Here is a 17,032-nt window from a genome sequence, read left to right on the forward strand (position 1 = left end):
AATGTACAGAAATGTGTCACTCCATGTGAAATATTGTTTTGAATATAGTGAAGACCACTAATGAGGCCCTATTATTGCACTTAGTAAAAGATTATTCCCCATAAAAGGAAAGTATCAGAGCTTGATAACAAAATGAAATCAGAATCTCTGAAAGCCTCAGAATTAAGGGGGATGTCTAGAGATACCCTCTTCTAAGGGAACTTCCAACATTTTCTTCTCTCTTAAAAGTGGATGTCTCAGACTTAGCCCTTGAGGCAGAAAACACGATGCCAAGGGAAAATACTGGATATAAAATGCTTAAATGAAGAAAAGCAGAAATGCATAAGGTAGGTAAAATAAAAATTTAATTTCTGAAAGACAAAGATGTCTGATGACGGTGGCTGACTTAAGGCCTTAGTTTGACTTCAAATGAAAAAAAGTTTAAAAAGAAGCCCCAAATGAAGTCATTCTACCCCCAAGACAGCAAACAAGATTCAACTGTAGTTTCAATTTGTCTCAGGAATGTGATCTTTTAACATTCAAACTGAAATTCCAGATCAGTACAATTGAGGTCATCTGCATGATAAAAAGGCTGTCAGTCTCTCTACCCCCAAAAAGATGTCCTAGTCTCAAAAAAATTCTTTCTTTTCTTTTGGTAATAACTGACTTGCCACACCCACCTGCCTATAAAAAAACCTTCCATTTTCTACAACTCCTCAGACTCTCTACTTACTGGATGGGATGATAACCTGATTCATGCGTCAGGCATAGCATAAACTCAATTAGATTTTCACATTTACTCAGTTGAATTTTGTTTTTCAGCAAAACTGAAAGTAAAAATGTAGCACTGTGAGCGAGTTTCCTCAAACTGGACAAAATGCTAAACAGTCATGTTTCCTGGTGCCTTCGTCTACTGGTGGTTTTTTCAGACTGGAAGGACAAGAGAAGGACTGGCAGCAGGAATTGTTTGTGTATGTGGAGCACTACTGCCATTGTGAGGAAATAGTTTCAAAACATCCCACCTTGTTACAGCTTCCTTCTCTTGAGGCCAAAGTCTGACCTATGTGGAAGTAGACCAGGCTTGAGTTCCAAGCTGCATTTCTTGCCTACTCCTCTAAGGACTAACAAGACACTAGGACTTTGGTAGTATCTGGATGTAGAGCCTAGAGACCTGGAGAATGAGGGGGCTGCAGTGAGTTAGTGGCTTCCAGGAGGTCCAGGCATAGGAAGTCAGGGACAGGGCTTAGTTCTCAAGGGCAAGACTACAAGAATCCACCCAAAGACAAATGCAGGTTCTTGTGGCCATTTCTCTCCTGTTCTTGCCCCTTGCAGCAAGAGTTAGCAGGTTTTCACATGCTGTCCCTAAGCTATGGTGATTAGGTCCCTTGTGGCTAAAGTGTCAGAGTAGGGTGGACAAGCTTGTTCCAAGGGAAGTTTAGGAACATCTGGTATGCTTATGGATCACAGACCACACAAAATACTAGAGCCCACTGTAACTTTGGCTAGCAGGACAGATGCATACACCTAAATGGGTTGGCCAAGTGGAGAGGAAGACCAGGAAAAATTCTTTTAAGTCTAGGAGGAATTAGCTACAATAGATTTGTAGCTGATTTCCCAAGCCTAGATAAAAAGCTTGACGGGAGTCTTCATCTAATCTCAGGTATCACAAGACAAGCCTATGAGACACCTTTATCTCCAACCAGCTATAAACCAGAGAATAGAGAACGCTGATTGATATAATAGGATTAGTGGTTGCAGGATTCAAGGTGTTGGGGAAGAAAATTTTTACTACGCCCTTCAAGATTCATCCAGCCAGTATAAGGATTAAATGGACATGAGAAAGACTAATAGGAGGCAAAAATAAGTTTAATTATGTGCTCACAGAGGCCCAATAATGAAATTGAGAACTAAAAAAATGACCAGTCAGGCAGTTTTTATATTTTATAGACAAAGACAATAAATCTGTAAGAAATTGACAGGACAAAGAAAACATATGCTCAGGGGCTTCAATTAGTGAGGAATTCTAGAGAGAATTTAGACTGGAGTAGTAAATCAGTTAAAAGTAACAAAGTTTTGGGACGCCTGGGTGGCTCAGTTGGTTAAGCGGCTGCCTTTGGCTCAGGTCATGATCCCAGAGTCCCACATCGGGCTCCTTGCTCGGCAGGGAGCCTGCTTCTCCCTCTGCCTCTAGCCTGCCACTCTGTCTGCCTGTGCTTGCGCTCTGTATCTCTCTCTCTCTCTCTCTCTAACAAATAAATAAAAATCTTTAAAAATAAAAATAAATAAATAAATAAAAGTAACAAAGTTTGTTTATACAGACTTCTTGGCCCTAAAATTTTTATCTTTGGTGATAGGGATGTCTCTTAACCTCGTACAGGGAAGAGACCTCTCACAGAGTGATTTTTTTCTTGATTTCTGGACACAAAGGGGAGTCAGAGTGTTCCTTTTTTTTTTTTTTTTAAGATTTTATTTATTTATTTGAGAGAGAGCATGAGAAGGGGGAGGATCGGAAGGAGAAGCAGACTCCCCACAGAGCTGGGAACCCCAATGTGGGAGCAGACCAAAGGCCTCCAGGATCATGACCTGAGCAGAAGGCAGCTGCTCAACCAACTGAGCTATCCTGGTGCCCCAGAGTGTTCTTTTGACATTGGCTTTTTCTTAAGTTACTTCTCATTCAAAATCATTAATATGCTAAAGTGGAACACTGTCATGGGGCATGGGGTGTTGCTAGAGAAGGCTGCTGGAGCCCCTGTGATGGATTTTGGATTTCCTTTGGAAAAGCCAGTAAATAGTTTTATGCCCTCCCCTCTTGCGATACTTTAAAAATCAAGATTCCACCTCGGGTAGGTCTTTTATTTATTTTTTTCTTCAACTAGCCAAAATTAGATGGAATGGCTTAGCCTCTACTTCTAATCAGGCAGTGGGGATCCAGAATGTTTTATGATCTGAGATCCACAGCAATCCTACCAAAGGCTGCTAAACTTCCCTTGGAATAAGCTTGTCCACCCTACTCTGACACTTTAGCCACAAGGGACCTAATCACCATAGCTTAGGGACAGCATGTGAAAGCCTGCTAACTCTTGCTGCAAGGGGCAAGAACAGGAGAGAAATGGCCACAAGAACCTGCATTTGTCTTTGGGTGGATTCTTATAGTCTTGCCCTTGAAAACTAAGCCCTGTCTCCTGACTTCCTATGCCTGGACCTCCTGGAAGCCACTAACTCACTGCAGCCCCCTCATTCTCCAGGTCTCTAGGCTCTACATCCAGATACTGCCAAAGTCCTAGTGTCTTGTTTGGCCTTAGAGGAGTAGGCAAGAAGTTCAGCTTGGAACTCAAGCCTGGTCTACTTCACATAGGTCAGACCTTCTTTCACTGGTTGGCCTCAAGGGAAGGAAGCTGTAACAACTTAGGATGTTTTGAAACTATTTCCTCACGATGGCAGTAGTGCTCCAAATATGCCCCAGGCCTGTCTTCAAAGAACTCTTCCCCCGCCCTTCCCGTCTGAAAAAACGCCACAAAGAGACAAAAGAACCAAGAAACATGGCGGCTAGCAAGTTGCCTGGTTTGAGGAAACTTGCTCACACTACCACACTTTTATCTTCTACCTGAAATGAAACGGAGACTGTAAACCACCTACCATTATCAGGTACCTTCTTCTCTCAGAAATTACATTTCCACCCAACCTTGTCTAGGCTGGTCTGCCTGACTACTCTCAGGTTTACATGACCAGTGTTCTCCCATGGCACCGAATTTCCTTCTTCAGGGGATAAATCGTATGCTTGCTGGGATGGGTGGCTCAGTCAGTTAAGCTTTGGCTCAGGTCGGGATCCCAAGGTCCTGGGATCAAGCCCCGCCTCAGTGCAGAGTAGGCTTCTCCCTCTGCCGCTGCCCCTCCCCCTCTTCTGAGCTCACGCACCTGTGTGCTCTCTTTCTCTCTCTCAAATAAATAATAAAACCTTTTTTTTAATTAAAAAAAAAAAGAGATTGGGCGCCTGGGTGGCTCAGTGGGTTAAGCCGCTGCCTTCGGCTCAGGTCATGATCCCAGGATCCTGGGATCGAGTCCCGCATCGGGCTCTCTGCTCAGCAGGGAGCCTGCTTCCTCCTCTCTCTCTCTGCCTGCCTTTGCCTACTTGTGATCTCTCTCTGTCAAATAAATAAATAAATAAGAAAAAAGATTTTAAAAAAAAAAATAAAAAAATAAAAAAGAGATAAATTGGATATATTCAGACATAAAAAAGAAAAGACACTGCCTGAAGGCTGAAAATCTCAAGCCAACAATTCACAAATTCCAGTGGTCTTTGACCAGATCACCTCCCAGACAACCTGGGAGTCTTCTTCATTTTGTCATTTTTTTGTGTTGAATTGTAGACAACCATTTGGCACAAGCCATAAAAGGAGACCAGACAATTGTCATTACTGCATGCAATACACAGCATGAGACATACAGTTTACATATGCATAAATTCCAAATAGAGGTCTTCAGAGTTTTATCTCCTGATTTCATCATTTAACATTAAGACAGTCTTTCCTAGGCCATTAAACATTATTCAATTAGTTCCTGTGGCTTTATGGTGGTTTTGTGTATGTTTGTATGTATTACACTTAATCTCTTAGATGTAGGATTATATTTTCTCCTTAGTAAACTAAGGAATAGTGACTCCAAAGATCCAGAAAATAACCAATGTGATGATCAATAACTTAAAAAAAATTATCTTAAAACCTATTAAGATAACCAATAACATTTTGCATTATTTATATAATTTATCAATGCATATGTTTTCAGATTTAGGTTCACACACACACACATAAAAAAAAAAATCTGTACTAAAATTGAATTTATGTATTACACTGTGGCTTGATCAGACCATACTCTGAGGAGAATGAATTCACACGTTACCAGATAAAAACCTTGTTTTTCAGTACTTCAAGATGGTATTATAAATATGATGCAAATTATTACATATGTACATAATGCATAGATATATATGATGCAAACACTTGAAACACACCCTCAAAAGACTGATTTGCAAAGTTACATGTTAGATCTAAGTACATTCAATATTTTGTTTGAATTGGTATATAATCAGAAGTGCTTTTGTCTCTCTAGAACACAGGTTTATGTGTTTCATTCAATGTTATCACATATGTTAGACATGGAGTAAAATACACTTTACTTTGCCATTTCTCTTACCGGTTATCAGCAAACTTTTATGGTTTGATCCTCAAAGTCTGGTGCTTTTCTCCCTAAATCACACCACAAAATGTCTGCCTATCAGGACAAAAACAATGGAATTCAGGCTTTGTAAAAGCTAAAGGGAATATCTGGTATACCTCAAGTGAACTGATCCATAAGTAACCAGAATGACAGACTCATTGAGCACTCTCCAAACACACACACAAACATACATACACACACTAGCTATGCTTACAAAGGAAATATCAATAAAACTTGGCTCTACCACGTGGGACTTCAGTAAGTGGGACTGCCTCATGCTTGCAGGCACCACCAGGAACATGGCCACTAAAAAAGACAGTCTGCAAAGAATGAACTCAACAGTCCTGAGCCTAAAGAATTCCAGGACCAAGAGCAACTACATTTCTAGCTTTAGATATGGGACACTATCTCTATACACACGGCTGTACCCTTCCAAGGAAACACTCATGTCAAACTACTCCCCTACAGGAGGAAGCCCAGCTCCTCTGGTCCAGATTCTATGGCTGAAACAGGAGGGGAAGGTTAGAGGTCATTTCATTCCAACACAAGAAATGAGGTAAGTTTCTCAAAGGATCTCCAAGGAACTTAGAGTGGCTAATGGCACCAATGTCCACTCACCATCAGAACTCAGCCATGACTACCCTACAAGAGAGCCAGGCACAGATGAGGCTATCACAAAAGCTAGTTCTTTTTCTCTGTATTGATAAAAGCATACTTTTCAAAGTGGAATGCTTGCCTGGGTCATCAGAGCCAGCAGAGACCATACCTAAAACAGATCTTGAACCACTGGAATGCCACAGCAGAGCACCAGGCCAGCGTCTTTCCCTTTCTTTAAGAATGAGACACTGACGTAACAGAGAGTGAGAAAAACACCACAAGCGGAGAGGCACCCATGAAACCATAGCCACCCTTCTTGACTCTACAATTACAAGTCATGACCTATCTGGAGGTCTCCACACCAAAAGGTTGGATATCTTGTAAGGTCACTGGGGAATTTTCCATCAGGAAATATGTACGAAGCTGGCACAGAGAAGAACACTAGCTGTATATAGGCAGGCCTAAATACTGCCATCCCTCTAAGGGGATACTACCCAAAACACACCACCTGTCTGTTCTTGCAAGAGCTCAGTGGCACCAGAGTCCTGTCAGGAGAAAGGAATTAGCCCTGGAACTGACCGTGAGCCTGCAGAGCCACAAGAATGGCTAGCTGCTGGGCTCAGATAATCCCTCAAGGCCTTCCATTCTGTTTGTGGTTTTCATCCACTCCAGTCTCCTAGGAGATGCTCTGGGTCATGATGGAACGTCAGTGTACCCCCATTCCTTCCATACAGGCCCTTCTTGTTCCAGACAAGACTTACTCTAGACTTCTGGTGTGCCAAACTCCATCAATGACGTTGGCTACATATGGCGCCCAGCAGTGGCCTGTGCTCTGTCACTGCCATCACAGTGAGCCCAGACCCACCAACATGGGGAAAGCCAGCCTGTAGAAACCTACAAAGTCCATATTCTCAAGACAATTGCCCCCAAGGCCTGCACTTGGCTGAAGTCTTGGCCCACACTGTTAGGCAACCGAGGCCCCACCTCCCTACTTCCTGTGTTTGGACTTCCTGCAAAATCCAAACGGGCTCTAACCTAGATGCGGGCCTCTAACCTAGCGGATGCCACACCAAAACCCTGACTTTGTCCACTTCTCCTGCTGGGCCACAGAGAAGAAGGTACTGGGAGGCCAGGCATGGGTCCAGAACCTGCTCAGCCTCCCACTGGCCTGCAATCCCCCAACTGGAAGGCCTTACAGGGAGGAACCACTCGGGACTTGGGGTTGATCAAACTATTTCCGCACGATGGCAGTATTGCCCCAGAAAAGCCTAGTGGCCCTACTGCGGAGCATTCTTCTCCCGCCCCTCGAGTTTTGAAAAAATACCAGGGAGCGCTGGACGCCAGAAAATATGGCAGCCTTGCATCTTGCTCAGTTTGCTCATTCTCTTAGCATTTTGCTTTTGGTTTCCATTAGGTAACAAATGGAACTGCTGAGACACCTACCTTCATTGGCCATCTACTCATTTCCTGATTTCAATTTTGACCTGAACAAATTTATACAATAACATATATGGCATAATAGATGTATTTAAATAATACAATTAACTGTCAAATATATACTAACATATATACTATATTGTATCATTATATATATACTATTATTAACACATCATATAATTATATATATTATAATTTTTGTTTCTCAGAAGAACAAAACAGCAACTTTTTCAGTATTTTTTATTTTATTGATTTACAGTTTCCAGTAGAAGTAGTCAGAGAAGATACTTTGTAGGATTTTAATTTTTTTCAAATCTGGGTTTTTTTTTTTTTTTTAATTGGGTGAGATTTGAATTCTGGTCTAACATTCCATCTATTCTGGAGAATATTCCATGCATACTTGAGAAATGTTACATTCTCTTGTTTCTATAATTATCTTCAGCCTAGGTCTTCTATCCCATATTTCAAGTGGGTACTGAAGTCCCCATCTAGTTTTATAGAACTCATTTTTCCCTTTGGTTTGGTTCAGGTTTTGCTTCATAAATTTTGGGATGCTGGTCAAGTGCAGGTGTTTGTAACTGTTACGTCTTCATGATACACTGAAAGTGTATTAATATAGAATGTCCTTCCTTTTTTCTTGAAAGAATTGTTGTTTTAAAGCGTATTATGTCAGTTGCCAAAGGGTGGCTCAGTTCATTGAGCCTTTGACTCTTCATTTCTGCTCAGGACAGGATCTCTGGGTTGGGGGATGGAGACCCACTGAGTATGGAGCCTCTTTGTCCCTCTCCCTCTGCTCTTCCTCCTGGTCAGACAAGCTTTGTCTCTTTCTCTCTCTCTCTCAAATAAATAAGAAATAAAATCTTTTTAAAAAGTGTATTATATCAAGTGTTATCTCTCTTTTGATAACTATTTGCATAGAATTTTTTTATCATTTTATTCTTAACCTATGTGCAAACTGGATGTAAAAGTGATCTCTTTTAGACAGCATATAGTTGGATCGTATTTTCTTAAATCCATTCTTCGAATAGCTGCTTTCAAATTGCAGATTTTAATCTATTTACATTTAAAGTAATTATTGGTAAGGAAAGACATAGCGCCATTTTGCTATTTTTTTCTCTAGGTCTTACAAAAATTTTTTCTCCTCAGTTAGTGCCTTCTTCTGTGATTCATTTTTTCCAGTGTAGCACTTCTATTCCTTTCTCATTCCCTTTTCTGTATATTTAAAATGTTTTCTTTAATTGTCACACTGGGTAATACAATTACTATCTTAATAGTATAACCATCAGTTTGCTTAAATAACAAATAGTTTTTAGAGTACATAAACCTGCTCATTTACACAGGTTCAACATCTTTTATGTTATTTTCACAAATTACATCTTCAAACATTGTGTGCCCAATTAATTATTGTTTGTGTACTTGCCTTCTAAATCATATAGAAATACATATACAAAATACATATAGAAAACAAAATTCAGGGGCGCCTGGGTGGCTCAGTGGGTTAAAGCCTCTGCCTTCAGCTCAGGTCATGATCCCAGGGTCCTGGGATAGAGCCTCACATCGGGCTCTCTGCTCAGCGGGGAGCCTGCTTCCTCCTCTCTCTCTGCCTGCCTCTCTGCCTACTTGTGATCTCTGTCAAATAAATAAATAAAGTCTTTTTTAAAAAAAAGAAAGAAAACAAAATTCATATAGAAAACAAAATACAACACTTCTAGCTTCTATATGTATCTTTGTAGCTACCTTTATCCTTGCTCTTTATTTTTTCATACAGTGTTGAGTTATTGTCTAGAGTCTTCGTTTCACCTTGGAGGACTCCTTTCTGTGTTTCTCGTATGGGAAATCTTCTAGTACCAAACTCCATCAATTTTTCTTTTTTAGGAATGTGTTAGTTTCACTGGGGTTTTTGAAAGCTTCTCATGCTAGTTATGGAATCCTTGGTTGACAGGGTTGGGTTTTTTCCTTTTATAATTTGAAATATGTTCTCTAAATGTCTTGGCTTCTGTGATTTCTGAAGAGAAACCAGCTGTTAATCTTATTGAGGATACCTTGTTTATGATGAAACTGTCTTGACACTTTCAAATTTTTCACTTCATCAGTGGATTTTGCCAGTTTGATTATAATATGGACCATCTTTGTTTTTATCTTACAGAGTTTGTTCAGCTTCTTGGATGTGTACATTGGCCATTGTTTCTTCAACTATATATTTTTATTGTTTCTTCCCCTATATATCTCCCCACCTTCTGCAACTCATATGATGTGGATTTCTCTAATCTTATCTACACTGGATGGAAAAAAAGGCTTTACCCATGACTTCGTGTGCAGGACCTCCTGGCAGCTACTGATTGAGTTCTAGCATTTCCCTCTCCAAGTTGTACACCAAGATCTCACTGATGTTGAACTCTCTTGTAAATACATAGAGAATGCAAGGGAGTAGGGGAGCCTGGGTGGCTCAGTCAGCTAAGGTCTGCCTTTGGCTCAGGTCATGATGCAAGGGTCAGGGTCCTGGAATGCAGCCCCACATCAGGATCCCTGCTCTCCCTGCTTAGTGGGGAGCTTGCTTTTCCCTCTCCCTTTGCCTGCTGTTCCTCCTGCTTGTGTGTCTCTCTTTGTGTCAAATAAATAAAATAAATTTTTTTTTAAGATTTTATTTATTTATTTATTTATTTGTCAGAAAGAGGGAGAGAGAAAGCACACAAGCAGGAAGAGAGGCAGGCAGAGGCGGAGAGAGAGGCAGGCTCCCTGCCGAGCAAGGAGCCCAATGTGGGACTCCATCCCAGGACCCTGGGATCATGACCCAAGCCAAAGGCAGCGGCTTAAACCACCAAGCCACCCAGGCATCCCAATAAAATAAAATCTTAAAAAAAAAAAAAAAAAAAAAAAAAAGAACACGAAGGAAACCTAGCTTAGGTCCAAGCCCGTTCTAACTTTGCATAGGCATGACCTTCAACTTTTGGGCAAAAAGGAAGGAAGCTGTAACGGTTTATGGTGTTTTCAAACTATTTCCCAATCACGGCAGTATTGCTCCAGATATGAAAACACACACACACACACCCCACAACCCTCAAAAGGCTTTGAGCTCTCATCTCCCACTCCCTACCAGTCTGAAAAAAATACCAGTAAGACACAAAGTCACTATGACACATAGCTACCTTAAATTTTGCCCAGTTGTAAGATGCTAGCACTGTTGTTCTTTGCTTTTAGTTGCCAACTGAAATCAAAACTGAGGTTTTGAACTATCCACCCTCACCAGGGATCTTCTTATGCAAGAACTCAATTTCAAACTGACCTAGTTCTGTTCTTCTTCATACCAGCTTTACATTTCATGCATTTTCCCAATTATAAAGTAGTTAAGGGCAAGTCTCAAGGAGCCAAGCTTAAAAGGAATAAGAAAATTCTGAAAATTCAAGGGCAGGATTAGCACATTTCTAGGCAACGACAACAACTGCTAACAATTATTGAGCACTTATGATGTACCAGTGAATATTTCAAGGCTCTTGATAAAGATTCTTATATTGAGTCTTTACAATAAACCTCTAGATAAGTAGTATGATTCTTACCAGTTAATAAATAAGGAAAGGTAGCAGGGAAAGTTTAAATAGCTTGTCAAAGGTCACAGAGCTAATAAAAGTTAGAGACAAATTTTAAATTACATTAGCCTGACTTCAGAGATTACACTATTAGGCACTAAGGAGGCAAGTTATAAGCCCACTCCTGAGGCACTGTAAGGACAATTCGCAACTTTTCCTGGTTTTCTTGCATTCTCTGAGCCTTAAGTGCAGGGACAATTCAGGTAACAAATTCAGTTCTATTTTGGGATTTTTGGCATATAGTAACAATAGGGAGAAGTAAGTCAGACTTGTTTGACCTTCAACCATTAGTCCACCTGTTTCCTAGGTCAAGCCCTTTTCACCATGTGTTGCATTTCAATGGAAGCTTTGAAACTTCGCAAAGTCCCCCTAAGCTGATTTTCTTTGACTTAACCAGCCCAAGGGAGAAATTCCCAGAAAAGACACATATCAGCCACCTGTAGATCCAAAAACTCCTTTGGCTCAGAAAGAACAAATTAATTAAAATTGGGAACGGAAAGGAATGGAGCCACATTCACATTCCAAATTTTCAAGAGTCAGAAAAATACTGGCATTGCTTAATTGTATATATGGATGCAAGTGTGTTGATATTATTTCTGTATTTTTTCATATGCTATTGAAGATGAGCATAATTAGACACTCCAAAGTATGCATCCTTGGCATAAGGATTGCTTTTTTTGTTTGTTTGTTTTGTTTTGTTTTAAATCAGACAGAAGGGGCACCTGGGTGGCCTTCAGTTCAGCTCATGATCCCAGGGTCCTGAAATTGAGCCCCAAATCTGGCTCCCTGATCAGTAGGGAGTCTGCTTCTCTCTCTCCCTCTGCTCCTCCCCCCACTCATGCTTGCTCTGCTGGTTCTCTCTCTCTCAGTAGAGAAATAAAGAATCTATTGAAAAAAGAGGAGAGAAACTCTAAAAACCAAGCTGAAGTTACTCTTTTGTAAAACATTTACATTTTTTTAAATTTACATTTGTATGGAAAATCACCATTTGTAAAGGTGTCTTTAATGCTATACTGGTAAGGATCTGACTCAATCTCTAAACTCTTATCAATGGACAAGACAAAGACTTAAATCTGCCTAACAACCATACTCTTGTCTACTGTGCTTTTCCTGGTAAATGTAACTGACTCCCTATCCGCAACACCTTTTGTCTTTCACTGAAGGTGGTATTTAAGGTAGCCATTTCCAGGAGTAACTCAGTTTTCCTGGGTCTCTCCCTTGTATGCAGGTGGTTTATATATTAATCTTTTTTTTTTCTCTCCTGTTAATCTTTTTTTTTTTCCTTTTTTTTAATGACAGGGGTGTCTCAGCCACAAACCTAGAAGGCAAGATGGAAAAGTCTTTTTCCTTGCTACACTATTATGGTATTCATTCTGGCTATTTACCAAAGATTTCTGTTACTCCTCTGGGATACTGCTAAGATGAGTGGGGATACTTGATCAAGACATGAAGCCAAACCCTTACATCTGGTTACATATGTACCTCAGCCTATCTTTGAAATCCTACCAGAACCCTCTAAGGCAGACTATAACAATACAGCCAAATTATGTAGTCAGTACAGGTCAGCCATTTGAATAGAGAAGGAGTGCATAAAAATGAAGAATGTGTAAAGAAAAGGAAATGAAGTGAGCAAGAAAAAAATTACAACATACATTATTATGCAAGTTATATATTAAAGAAAAAACACACGCAGATTACACTGATACTTTAGGTCACTTTGTGTTCACTTATCAGAATTCCATATTAACTAAATACTCCATACAGAAAGTTACATTGCATAAATAGAAAAATAGTTTTTGTCTATATTTTTAAATCATATTTTGTGATAACAAAAGTATACTACAAAATGCTCATGAAATACAAAAAAGCTATAAAATGAAAAATGTATGCAAGAAAATAAACTATTATATATATATAATGTGTGTATATATATATATATATATGTAAACTTAAATGTATCAAGATACTTAGGTAAATATAAAACATGATAAGGAAATCATAAAGATGTGGTCAGAGTTTCCCTCAAGACTGGAATTATAAATAGGATCAACATTCCTCTTATGTCACAGGTAAAGTCACAGTTTATGGCAGTTGTCCAACTTGATAAACTATGTAATCACTGAAGTAGATTATACTGTTTATATTCTCGACTTAATTATCCAATTCCTTTCTAAAAATACACCATTCCTATTTCTTACTGAAGTATATTTTACATACAATATTATATTAGTTCCAGGTGTACAACAGTAATTCAACAAATTATGTAACAAAATGCTGTGATAAGCATTGTTAGCATAAATTAGCAAAGTTATTACAACATTATTGACTATATTCCCTATGCTATACTTTTCATTCTTGTACACTATTTTAAAAAAACTGTAAGTTTGTACCTCTTAGTCCCCTTCACCTATTTCACCCAACCCCTCAGCCCCTCCCAACTGGAAAACGACAGTTTGTTCTACATATTTATGAGTCTATTTCAACTTTCATTTGTTTGTTCATTTGTTTTGTTTTCTAAATTCTAATTAAAAGTGAAATCTTTAGTGTGTGCTTTGGTGAGTGCTGTGAAGTGTGTAAACCTGGTGATTCACAGACCTGTACCCCTGGGGATAAAAATATATGTTTATAAAAAATAAAAAATTAATTTAAAAAAAGTGAAATCTTTAAATAAATAAATAAATAAAGTGAGAACGTGGTATTTGTCTTTTGTTGTCTGACTTACTGTACTTAGCATAATACCCTTCAAGTCCATCCATGTCGTCATGAATGACAAAATTTTGGGGTTTTTTTTATAGCTGAGAAGTACTATGCTATTCTTCACCTATTCATCTATCAATGGGCATGTAGTTTGACTCTATATATTAGCTATTCTAAGTAATGCTGCAATAAACATAGAACTACATATATCTCCTTGAATTAGTGCTCTGATTTCTTCAGCTAAATACACAGAAGTGGGATTACTGGGTTATATGGTATTTCTATGTTTAATTCCTTGAGGAAACTTAATACTGTTTTCCATAGGGGTAGCACCAACCTACATTCCAACCAACAGTGCGTAAGTGTTCCCCTTCTTCCACATGCTTGCAAAAACTTATTTCTTATCTTTTTTTTTTTTTTAAGATTTTACTTATTTGAAAGAGAGATCACAAGTAGGCAGAGAGGCAGACAGAAAGAGAGGGGGAAGCAGGCTCCCTGCTGAGCAGAGAGCCTGATGTGGGGCTCAATCCCAGGATCCTGAGACCATGACCTGAGCCAAAAGCAGAGGCTTAACCCACTGAACCACCCAGGCGCCCCTTATCTTTTTGATACTAGCCGTTTTGACTGGTACTAATTGATATCTCATTGTGGTTTTGATTTGCATTTCCCTGATGATTAGTGATGTTGAGCATTCTTTTTGATGTGCCTGTTGGGCACCTGAATGTCCTATTCAGGTCCTCTGCCTGTTTTTAATTGGATTATTTGGATTTTGGTGTTGAGTTTTCTACATTCTTCATGTATTTGGGATCAACTCCTCATCAGACAGATCACTAGGAAATATCTTCTCCCATTTATGAGGTTGCTCTTGCATTCTTTTTTAAAAATACTTTATTTATTCGTCAGAGAGAGCACACAAGCAGGGGTAATGGCAGAGAGGGAGAATCAGGCTCCTCGCTGAGCAAGGAGTCCACTGTGGGACTGGCTCTCAGGACCATGGGATTGGGACCCAAGCCAAAGGCAGATGCTTACCAACTGAGCCACGCAGCAGTCCCTTGTTAGGTTGCCTTTTCATTTTGTTGATGGTTTTGTTCACTGCACTTAAGCTTTTTAGTTTGATGTAGTCCCAATTGTTTATTTTTTCTTTGGTTTCCCTTGCTTCAGACAGATCTAGAAAAATATTGCTAAAGTGGGTGTCTAAGAGATTACTGCTTATGTTTTCTTTTAGTAGTTTTATTGTTTCAGGCTTTATATTTAGGTCTTTAATCTTTTTTGAGTTTATTTTTGTGTATGGCATAAGAAAGTGGTGCAGTTTCAGTATTTTGCATTTATCTGTCCAGTTTTCTCAACACCATTTATTGAAGTGACTGTCTCTTACCCATTATATATATTCTTGCCGGCTTTGTTGTAGATTAAGTGACCATATGAGCATGGGTTTATTTCTGGGTTCTCTATTCTGTTCCACTGATCTACACGTCTCTTTTTCTGCCAGTAGCATTCTACTTCAATTACTATAGCTTTGTAGTATAATTTGAAATCTGGGATTGTGATGCTTCCAGCTTTGTTCCTCTTTAAAAATAACTTTGGCCTTTCAAGGTCTTTTGTAGCTCCATACAAATTCTGGGATTATCTGTTCTACTCCAGTGATAAATACTATTTGGTATTTTGATAGAAACTGCATTGAGTCTGTAGATTACTCTGAGGAGTATGGATATTTTAACAATATTAATTCTCTAATCCATGAACATGGTATTCATTTCCATTTATTTTGGTCATCTTCAATTTCATCATTGTCTTATATTTTACAGAGCACAGGTCTTTTACCTCTTAATTTTGGGGTATTTTATTATTTTTCATGCAATTATAAATGTGACTGTTTTCTTAATTTCTCTTTCTGCTATCTTATTATTAATGTATAAAAACACAAAAGATTTCCATATATTAATTTTGTATCCTTCAACTTTACTCTATTTATTTATTCAAATATTTTTTTGGTAGAGTCTTTAAAGGTTTTCTAATGTATAGTATATCATCTGTAAATCATGACAATTTTACTTCTTCCTTACCAATTGGGTACCTTTTATTTCTTTTTCTTGTCTAATTGCGGCAGCTAGAACTTCCAGTACCATGTTGAATAAAAATAGTAAGAGTGGACATCCTCATCTTGTTCCTCATATTAGAAGAAATTTTTTCACCTTTTCACTACAGAGTATGATGTTCACTATGAGCTTGTTGTATACCTCCTTTATTATGTTGAAGTATATTCCTTCGAAATCCACTTTGTTGAGTTTTTATCATGAACAGATATTGAATTTTGTTAAATGTTTTTTCTTCACTTGAGATTATTATGTAACTTTTATCCTTCATGTTGTGAATATGATGTATCACATTTTTTGATTTGCAGGTATTGAACCATCACTGCATCCTTAGAATGAATCCCACTTGACCCTGGTGAAGGTTCCTTCTCAAGTATTATTGAATTCAGTTGGCAAATATTTTGTAAACATTTTTACATCTATGTTCATCAGGGATAATTACCTGTAATTTTTTTTTTTTTTTGTAGTGTATTTATCTCATTTTCTTCTCAGGGTAATGCTGGCCTCATAGAATGAATTTGGAACAATTCATTCTTCTATTTTTTTTAATAGTTTTATTAAATTTTCTTTAAAGTTTTGGTAGAATTCACTTGTGAAGCCATCTGGCTCTGGACTTTTGTTTGTTTGGATTTTTCAAATTAATAGTTCTAGCAGCACCTGGGTTGCTCAGATGGTTGAGCATCTGCCTTTGGCTCGGTTCATGATCTACATGTCCTGGGATCAAGCCCCATGTCAGGCTCCCAGCTCAGTTGGGGAGGGTGGGGAGTCTGCTTCTCCCTCTTCCTCTGCTTGTGCTCTGTCTCTCTCTCTCATGAATAAATAAAATCGTTTTTTTTAAATTACTGATTCAATTCTGTTACTAGTAATTGCTCTGTTTAGATTTTCTATATCCTTCTGACTCCGTCTTGAAAGAGTATGTTTCTAGGAATCCACCCATTTATTTCAGGTTGTCCAGTTAGTTTGTTGGCATAATTTTTCACAGTAGTCCCTTATAATCCTTTGTATTTCTGTGCTGTTGGGCTTTTTTTTTTTAATATTTTATTTATTTATTTGAGAGAGAGAGCATGAGAGGGGAGAAGGTAAGAGGGAGAAGCAGACTCCCCCATGGAGCTGGGAGCCCATGATCCTGGGACTCAAGGATCATGACCTGGGCTGAAGGCAGTCGCTCAACCAACTGAACCACCCAGGCGCTCTGTGCTGTTGGTTTTAATTTCTCTTTCATTTCTGATTTTATTTATTCAAATCTTCTCTTGTACTTGAGGAGTCTGGCTAAAGGTTTTTCAATTTCATTTATCCTTTCAAAGAACTGCTTCTAAAGTTTTTTTTAGACTCCATTTCATTTATTTCCTCTCTAATCTTTATTATTTTTTTTCTTCCTTCTAATTTTGGGCTTTATGTGTTCTTTCTCTAGTTCCTTTGTGTGAGTTTAGA

At 38.7% G+C, this 17,032-nt stretch overlaps 1 long non-coding RNA gene across 1 annotated transcript; it reads left to right on the plus strand.

The window, feature by feature from the left end:
• The first annotated feature begins 3,508 nt into the window (after positions 1–3,508).
• On the plus strand, positions 3,509–12,640 carry LOC116583046. The gene is made up of 3 exons (XR_004282597.1): positions 3,509–3,624; positions 5,662–5,749; positions 12,111–12,640. It is a non-coding gene; the product is annotated as an uncharacterized LOC116583046 (long non-coding RNA).
• Positions 12,641–17,032: the final 4,392 nt, after the last annotated feature.

Source organism: Mustela erminea, chromosome X (assembly GCF_009829155.1).
Source record: "Mustela erminea isolate mMusErm1 chromosome X, mMusErm1.Pri, whole genome shotgun sequence".
NCBI classification, from domain to species: Eukaryota; Metazoa; Chordata; class Mammalia; order Carnivora; family Mustelidae; genus Mustela; species Mustela erminea.